Consider the following 9,390-nt stretch of genomic DNA (forward strand, 5'->3'; position numbering starts at 1 on the left):
TCCCTACCTGCACTCACGTCCCTCACAGCCCAGGACATGTGTCTGTCTGTCCTGTTCCAACCAACCTTGCTAAGTCATGCTTATGGGAACACTTAGCGTAATGTGGGAACTGGGCATATGCTTAGGGGACCAATGGTGCTTTTCTGTGTAGGTCACTAACGGGAGGATAAAAAGGAAAATGGGAGTCAGGGCGCCTGGGTGGCTCAGTTGGTTAAGCGACTGCCTTCGGCTCAGGTCATGATCCTGGAGTCCCAGGATCGAGTCCCGCATCGGGCTCCCTGCTCGGCAGGGAGTCTGCTTCTCCCTCTGACCTTCCCCCCTCTCATGCTCTCTCTATCTCATTCTCTCTCTCAAATAAATAAATAAAATCTTAAAAAAAAAAAAAAAGAAAATGGGAGTCAGCTGATGTGTAAATACTAATACATGGACCTACAAATTCAGGACAGGCCTTCCCTCAAAGATGACTGTGACAGCTTCCTGGCTCCACAGGCCTCACTTCCTCCCAGATTTGGGCAGAAGTCATAAAACTTTGGGTTTGCAGAGGATATTCAGTTGTGCTTTGCAAATGTTTGGAATTTTGCTGAAGCAGCTAGAAGAAGGCTCTGCTTAATTTTCTGAATGTAAATGTATTTAAACTTTAGATAAATAATTATACATCCAATGGCCTCTACGTTTTGCAAGGCCATAGAGACAGGAAAGACACTGGCTTTCACATTGTTCCAGTTCCCAAGTCTTCCCACTGGCTCTCAGCTTCCAGCCAAGGTGGATGGAGAGGCAGCTGTGTCTGCACTCTGTCGGTGACCTTGAGCTCCAGAGCCTCCCTGCTTCATGCCCTTTGCCCCTCCAGGAACTTCAACTATTTAGCTCATTGTGCAACTTTCTCTTTAATGCTGTCCTCTCTCCCCAGGTTTCTGGTGCAAGTGCAAGGCTGATTGACAGCCTAAAAGCAGTGACACCATGACTCACCCTCTGACCTTAACCTCTGGCTGTGGCCTTTTACCCTCAGTTACTAAGCCTATCTACCTCATGATGAAATGCCTGGGAAACCAGTGTTTCCTACGGCTGAGGCATCTCATTGTAGGAATGGGCAGCTCTCATCCTCAAAATATCCAAACAGGTGTCTTTTCCATGAGGTGTCTTTATCTGTGACCAACAGACGCCTTCCTGTTAGCCTTCACAACAGGCCTGGACTCTAGGTCCCTGAAAACACAATGCTTTTTTTTTTTTTTTAATAGCCAAACAATAGTGCTTTATTGATAAAAGGTTAGTTTCAATGGATACAAAACTGCTGTGTAAAATAAGTTTTCAAAATACATTTCTATAGGTAAAGATTATCTCTTAGTAAAAGCAGTTATCTCTAAGTGAAAGTATTTATTTAGATTTGGGCAGCAAAACAGAGGGGGATGTAGAAGTGAGACAGGAAAACACAATGCTTTTATGTGAACTGAATCTCGCTCTGCTCTGGAGAATGCTAGAAGCTCAATTTGGTAGAACTCAAGTGCCTGTCTGATTTCTCTATCCCTTGCAGATGTAGGTGAGCCTGCTCACCCCCCCACCCCCAGATCAAATCAAGATCTCTGGGAGTCCAGAGTTCTTCCCTGATCTCAGTAAATCCCTGACTACTGATACTCCTGTGGACTTCCTTATCTTTGTTCCTGATAGTCACACCTGAGGTCTGATTTCTGCCCCAAGGGAATGGAGCATAAGCTCAGTCCTTTTCGTAGGCTTACAACAGAGCCATTTGGGCTAAAAATTGTGTGGAGTTAGTCTGCTGAAGGTTTAAGCTGTCATGTCATGTACCCCTCAGCTTTTCACCATCTCTTTTCCCCTATGACCTCTCTTTTTTCCTCTTTTCATTACTTCCCTGTGATGGTTAACTTTATATATCAACTTGCCTGGGCTAAGGGATGCCCAGATGGCTGGTAAAGCATTATTCCTGGGTGTGTCTGTGTTTTCAGAAGAGATTAGTATTTGAACCGGTAGACTGAGGGTAGACTGAGTACAGAAGATCGCCCTTACCAGTGTGGGTGGGCATCATCCAATCTTTTGAAGACCCAAATAGGGCAAAAACAAATAAACAAACAAAGGAAAACAGATTTTCCCTCTCTTTCTTCTGGAGCTGGGACATCCATCTCCCCCTGCTCTTGGGCATCAGTACTCCTGGTTCTTAGGCCTTTGGACCCCAGGACTTACACCAACACCCCCCACCCCCACCCCGCCAAGTTCTCAGGCCTTTGAACTCAGACTGGTAGTTACAGCATTTGCTCCCCTGGTTGTCAGGCCTTCAGACTCAACCGAATTCGATCACCAGCTCTCCTGGTTCTCTAGCTTGCAGATGGCAGATTGAGGGACTTCTCAGTCTCCATAACCATGTAAGCCACCGATTCCTATAATAAATTTCCTATCTATCTATCTATCTATCTATCTATCTATCTATCCATCTATCATCTATCTATCTATCTATCTATCTATCCCCTATAGGTTCTATTTCTCTGGAAAACTCTGACTAATATACTCCTTATATAGAGTAACAAGCAGATTTTCTCCTTGCCTCTCAAAGAACAGTTCCCTTTATACACATATCCCTGGCCAGTTTTTTTTTTTTTTTTCGAGTCCTGAGAATATGTCCTGGTATATTCCAAACTAAGAGTTCCGTTCCTAAGAGAGATTTTGGTGTCAGCTGTGAATATAATGACATATATTTTCCTTATCAGAATTTGGACTACTCCCTTCAGATTGGAAAATGGGTGTCTTCCAAGCCCCATTCACGTAATCAGTGGCAGACCTAAAGCATATGCAGATGTAGCTTGGAGAGAGCTCCAAGGGTAACTTGGATAATTGTGGATTGGATAACCTCATTCTTTTACCCCACACCCACAACCTTTAGAGACAACTGGAGTCAGTATGGAATGTTTGGAAAGAAAGGAAGAGGATCAGTATTTGAGGCATAGACACTGGGGCCAGACAGACCTGCATTTGATCTTCAGATCTGCCTCCTCCTGATAACCCGAGAAATGGAGATAATAATAGATAGCGCACAGAGCCATTGAGAGGATTAGGATAAGAACATATTTAAAATACCCAGTCCCTGCTTGACATGTAGTAGACTCTCTCCCTTTCATTCATGGCCCACAGCAGCTGCTCGTAAATCTCAGAAGTGCTTCAGGCTCAGAAGTCCCATCAGTAGATACGTCTCAGCAAGGCAAGGCCTGACATGTCACTTAGCCTTACTTCCTGCCTGCTTGGTCCCTGGCGAGCCTCACACATGCAGTCCTCCCTGGTAGGGGGAATATATGTACCCTCTTGGTGGCCCTTCCTGTGTTCAACAGTTTGGTCATTCCTTCTTCTCAGACCCCACCTCCATTGCCCATCAGCCCCTTCCACATGAAGCATAGAATTTAGAGGATCCATGAACAGTGATCCCAGCTATACACACTAGAAGGATTCAGTGTCATTGGGTTGATAGTCTTGAATTGGCCACCCCAGGCCATTTCACACCTTTCCATATGCTCTTCCTACTTCTTGAAATGTTGTCTCTCCCCTCAGCCTCTTTTCTGCAAGGTGACATCTCTTTATTTTAGTTTAGCCCAGGCTTCCACAGTTATGCCTTCAATCGGTCCCCACAACACACACACACACACACACACACACACACACGGTTATGCTAAAATGGTTTAATTTCATGACTGTCCACCCCCGCCCCCCCTCAAACCACAAACTCACTTAGGATGGAAACTTTGTGTCATCTTTGGTAGAATCAAACCCAACCGAGGAACACTGCCCCCAGCTAAAGTCACTTTCCAAAAGGACTACCTCGCCCACAGGCAACTCTCCAAGGCAGTTTAAAGTATCAGCCTCCAATTTGTGAAGCGTTTTCCTCAGGCAGTGTCTCAACTGGGCCTTCATGGCCACCCTATAGAATTTATAATTCTCCCCCTAGCCCTACTGCCTGTCAGCACTGCCACTCAATTTACCTGTTGTTGGGTAGCTCCTGTGCTTCTGGTTGCTTGCATTGTGCTTGCAAAGCAAATTCAACTGCAGGAAAAAAAGAAAGGGGGACTGGGGTTCACTCCCACCGACTTCATGCAGAACAATGACAAGAAGCCTTTACTGGGTTCTTTTCCTCTGTAAGGTGCGTCCTATACTCATTTAAGCCTCACAAGTATATTTGAGACAGGAGTATGAGTTATTTTATCTCTCTCAGCCTAAGGTTACTTGTCTATATCAAAATAATACCTACTACTTTATGATGTTGTTGTGACAGTTAATTGGGTTAAAGATATAAAGCACATAGAACCATGCTTGGTACATGGAAAGAACTCAGTAAAGGTTAGCTGATATTAAAGGATCTTTCTTCCCAAGGGGTGCCTGGTGGCTCAGTCGGGTGAGCATCTAACTCTGGGTTTCGGCTCAGTTCATGATCTCGCTGTCGTGGGATCAAGCACTGCATTAGGCTCTGCACTCAGCAACAGAGTCTGCTTCAGATTCTTTTCTCTCTCAAATAAATAAATACAATCTTTGAAAAAAAAATAAAGGATTTTTCTCCCCAAAAATCTCCTTTCTCAGGGGGAAGAGATTAAGTGCCATGAGGCAGTTTTTCACACTCCCTTTGTGAGTCTCACATGGCAGGCTTACTCCTCACTTTAAGTTGCGACATGGTTGTCTTGGGGCCTTGGAGGGCTCTGAGGGAGAAAGAGTCTCCTTGGTTATTTTTTCTGATCACTTATTATGCTAGAGCCCCAAAACCACATAGTCAGTTACCACCTGCCCTTACGCATTTACTCTGTTCATCCTCTTAGCAGACCCTCCATGGCCCCCTGAGAAACCCTTGCCCTGTGGGTCATATGCAACACTCTGCTGCAGTGATCGATTTCGTCTACCCCTGAGAGAACCCCATTTCCACCATGACCCCTGCCAGTCCAAGGTAGGGGTGCGGTTGCCAAAGCTCTAGGAGACCCTTTCTCCTGACAGCCCCAAGCCCCACAGAACAAGTGACTTGAATGTCCCTGCTGCTCAGAGCCTGTCCCTTGGAGACACTGTCCAGTGGGCCCAGGACATGGGTCACAGAGGCATCTGAGATACGCCACAAGTACATGTCCCCACCCAACTCTTGGGCAGTCCCAGGGGGCCCATCAGCACCTCCTTGGGGAAGCATTTCTGAAGTCAACAACCATGCCTGTCTTACCACTGGGACACCTGATGTGGCATTCCACTGACTACCTAGCTTCCGACGTTGTCAAGAACTTCCTGGGTGAGTCTTGGCACGTGACTGCTCTACAATCATTACCTAACCAAAAAAAAAAAAAAAAAAGGAGCAGATCACACTGGCTGATCTTTGGCTAAATAATGTTCTAGGGATCCCTGATGGACAAGAGAGGACTAGAACCCAGTCTGCTGAAGCTTACTTGCACCAGACACCCTGCACATATTGCCTCACTTCCGCTTACAGCAACCTTTGAGACAGGTGCAGTCCTTCCTTGTCCAGATGGGGAAAGCGCAGGTCAGGTGGCTGCTAAGAGAGAATAGGAGCTGGGACCAGGCCTGAGGCTGTGAGACAGCAAGCCCATGCCATCGCTCTCCCACCATGCTACCTCCCAGTTCATGATCAGAAAAGAAAATCAGGGCAAACCATGCGAGTTGGTGAAAAGCCCTTGTGGCATTGAGGGGAGATGGTGCTGACCCCATCCCCCTGACCACCTTCTCTTCCCCCAGCAGCTGTCCAGCTGATCTCTAAGCTCCCCTTCACAGCTGGCCCACCCCACTCAGCCTGGCAGGAGACAAATCTTCCCAATGCTCTGTAATAATAGGCTTTGGAAATTGGGTTACAAGGAAAATCATCTCTTTTTTCCTCTGGTAAGAGAAAATCTATTCGACAGAGGCCTTTCTCTTTCAGGGCCCCTCCAGATTTGTTAACTCTCTGAAAACACTGCTTATAAAATAGCACTTGCAACAAGGCAGTTGAGGCCCTGGGAAGTGGTGGCTGATGGGATTTTTTTTTTTAAGATTTTATTTATTTATTTCAGAGAGAGAGACAGAGAGAGCACACACGAGGGGAGGGGAGGGGCAGAGGGACAAGCAGGCCCCGCACTGAGCCGGGAGCCCGATGCGGGGCTCCATCCCAGGACCCTGGGATCATGACCTGAGCCGAAAGCAGACGCTTAACCGACTGAGCCACCCAGACACCCCAGGTGATGGGATTTTGATGTGGTCCACGCTGTGAGCTCATCCTGGCTGTCTGTGGAGCCTTGTGCTCAGACCCTCATTTATCCGGTCTCTCCATCTTCCTCCACCACCCTCAGCATGTTTCCTATCTCAGACCAGCCTCAGGAGCCTTTGCCATAACCTTCATTTTCTGTATGGAGCTTGGAAGCGGCAGACGCTGCTGATGGTGGAGGGACTGTGACCAGGAAAGCAGTGGCTGTCTGCCAGGCAGCTGAAGTCAGAGAGACCAGTGGCACAATGGCTGCCGAGTCAGGGAGGCCACCGTGAAGCTTCCTTGTGAGGACAATATCTGACTTTTATGTCAAAGGGGTCCCGATGGCTGGGACATCTCAGACTGACAGTCTGCACATCTTCATGGAATTATGCAAGAGGCAGAATTGAGTTTTGGGGGCGACCTGGGGGTGCCAGGAGAGGAGATCTATAATCTAATTGCTCTCAAGATGAAGAGCATTGTCCAGGGTGGGAGACCAGGCTGTGTGCGTCTGATTAGGAAGTGGACCAGGGTCCCAGAGAAGAGACTCTTATAGTCATTGACTTGGCTTTGACTTCACAAAAGTAGCAGTTTTCTCTCCTGGAGTATTTCTGTCCAGGAGGGCATCTGTCCCTTTTTCCCTGGTCCCACTGGCCCTGTCCTGACCCAGGCCCTCTTCTTCTCTCCCCTGGACCAGAGCGAGACCTAACAGCATCTGACCTTGGGACACAGTCTCTGCCAAGCCTCTTGCCCACACCGGTCACCAGGATTTTTAGGAATGTGAGCCTGATTGTGATTCTCGCCTGCTCAAAAATGTGCCTCAGATGACATTTTTGCAAAGCTACGCTAACATACCTCCTCACCAAAAAAGTCCCAAAAAAAGACATACGACCAGATGTGAACAGCAATTTTTTTGTGCAGTGGGTTTACATGTGATTGCTTTTCCTTTGCACTCTTGGTATTCAAGTTTTCTGCACAGAGTGTAAGATAAATATTGTTTATTTTTCTAGACATAAAAATATCACCTGGAAAATAAAAAAGAAAAATCCTTCTGCACAGAATAAAGCCCGGATTCTTGAGCGTTGCATTAAGCTCATCCAGAGCTTAGACCGGCCCGTTAATACCCTGTTGTACTCCCGCTCACAGGCCAGCAGCACAGAGGCTTCAGACATGCTGTTCCCTGCCCCAAATGTAGCCCCTTCCCCTTCCTCCTGCCATCATTTCCTCTCCTACCCACACCCCATCCTCATCATAGCTTTGTCTTCCTATCGAACTCCTAGTCATCCTTTGAGGTCCACTTCAAATGTACCTCTACTAGAAACCCTAATCCCCTCACTCAGAAGAGATTGTTTCCTCCACTTGGAGCTCATGGCGCTTGTTAATATTTCCCTCTTACCTCACCTCCACTAGGTTATGAGAGATGCAAGTCACCCCATCTCCAGATGAGGAAACCAATGCTCAAAAGGAGCTGGTAGGTGTTATAGCCAGGACCAAATCCAGGTTGCCTGGCTCTATATTCTTCACCATGTGACCACTACACAATAGAGTTTCAAGACAGATACTACCTGTCCCAAAGCATAAATAAGAACTGTCCCCAAATGTGGTTAACCATGAGGTGCCCTTCACATCACTGCAGTTGTCCAGCATGATCAGTCCTGCCCCACCCATGGCACCCCGTGTGGAGGAGGTCCACATAGGGCAGGGAGGTGGTGGATCTCATTAGTCGCTGAGGTGGAGGAAGAAGATGTGATCACACACCATGGGAGGGGAGAGGCTGAAGCGCTAGTAGGGAGGACTACTGCCTCCTTTGGGAGGAAGATTTAAAACCTGCTTTAGCATCCACTGCATTTTACAGACTCCCCTATAGGAGGGGAGGATAGAACTCTAGAGGCATAACCCAGGAAAGTACTATCCTAGTGCCAAGATCTGGACTCTTCATCTTACAAACAAGAGTGCCTACCTGATAGCCACAGGTAGCATGCATCAGCCATGATCCAGGCTAGTGTGCAGAGTGAGTCCCAAACAGAGAGTCTCTGTCTTGCTAGCATCCCATGAAGCAGGTTGATGAAGCAGGTAATGAGCGATTAAGGGAGAAGATCAGTTTTTTAAAGTAGTGCCCTCATGATTTTAACTTTGAAGATGGGAAGTGGACAGGAGTCACAGAGCCAGTCGTAGAGGCTTTGCTCTAAAATTGCAGATCTGGATGGACCCCAATCCAGAAGCACTTCCTCAAAGACCATCATGGGCAAGGCTTTGCTGAGGGCTGGGAGGGAGGTTCAAAAAGGAGTTAAGGCATACTCTGTCTTTAACAGCCATTGTGTCTCTCCTGGTTCTGCATAAGTTGGAAGCATCCTAAAATGTTGCAACTGAATGGGCCCTCAAAGATCTTTGTACTCAACTCCCTTTAAGCTTTGTACTTGACTTTCCATTCATTCAATCAGCAAATATTTGTCAAATGCCTACTAATTTTCAGGCACTGTCCTAGGTGCTGGAAATGCAATGCACCAAGGAGACAAATTGGTTCAGCTTTCATAGCTTGTATAGTCAATAGAAACAAACAATAAAGAAGTGAACAAATAAATACCTAAGATATTTCCATAGTGCTACATCTGTGAATAAAAGATAATAGTGTGATGTGATAGAGAATAAAGGGGGCAACTCTAAACTGGGTGATCAGGGAAGGCCTCTGAGGAGTTGTTTGAACTGAGATGTGAATGATGGGGAGAAGCTCCATATGAAGATTCAGGGATAGAGATTTCAGGCTGAGGGAATGGCAAGTGCAAAGGTCCTGTGGTGATTACAAACTTGATTTGGTTGAGGTATACCAAGTAGGTCGGCATGAGTGGAATGGGCAAGGCAGAGAATCCTGGGAAGAGAGTCAAATGCCTGACCATAACCTACCAGATAGCAGGGATTTGGAATTTATGTAATGGTAAGAGGAGCCATGAGGAGTTTTAAGCAGGGGAGATACATAGTGAATTGAGAGCAGAGCAGGAGAGGAGCACCCAGGCCTCTAGACTCCCAGTCTACCACCACACTGCATGCCCAGTAGACAGTGACACCTCTCCCTCACACCCTCTGACATCTGCTCCAGTTTTCTAGAATTGCAGAGTGAAGGAATTTTCCCTTCCTTCTAGTTAAATGCTGAGCCAAATGAACAGAGCAAGATGCTTCTATATAGAGCAGTGTCTACTCCT

Source organism: Leptonychotes weddellii, chromosome 15 (assembly GCF_054177405.1).
Source record: "Leptonychotes weddellii isolate Sample4059 chromosome 15, ASM5417740v2, whole genome shotgun sequence".
NCBI lineage: Eukaryota > Metazoa > Chordata > Mammalia > Carnivora > Phocidae > Leptonychotes > Leptonychotes weddellii.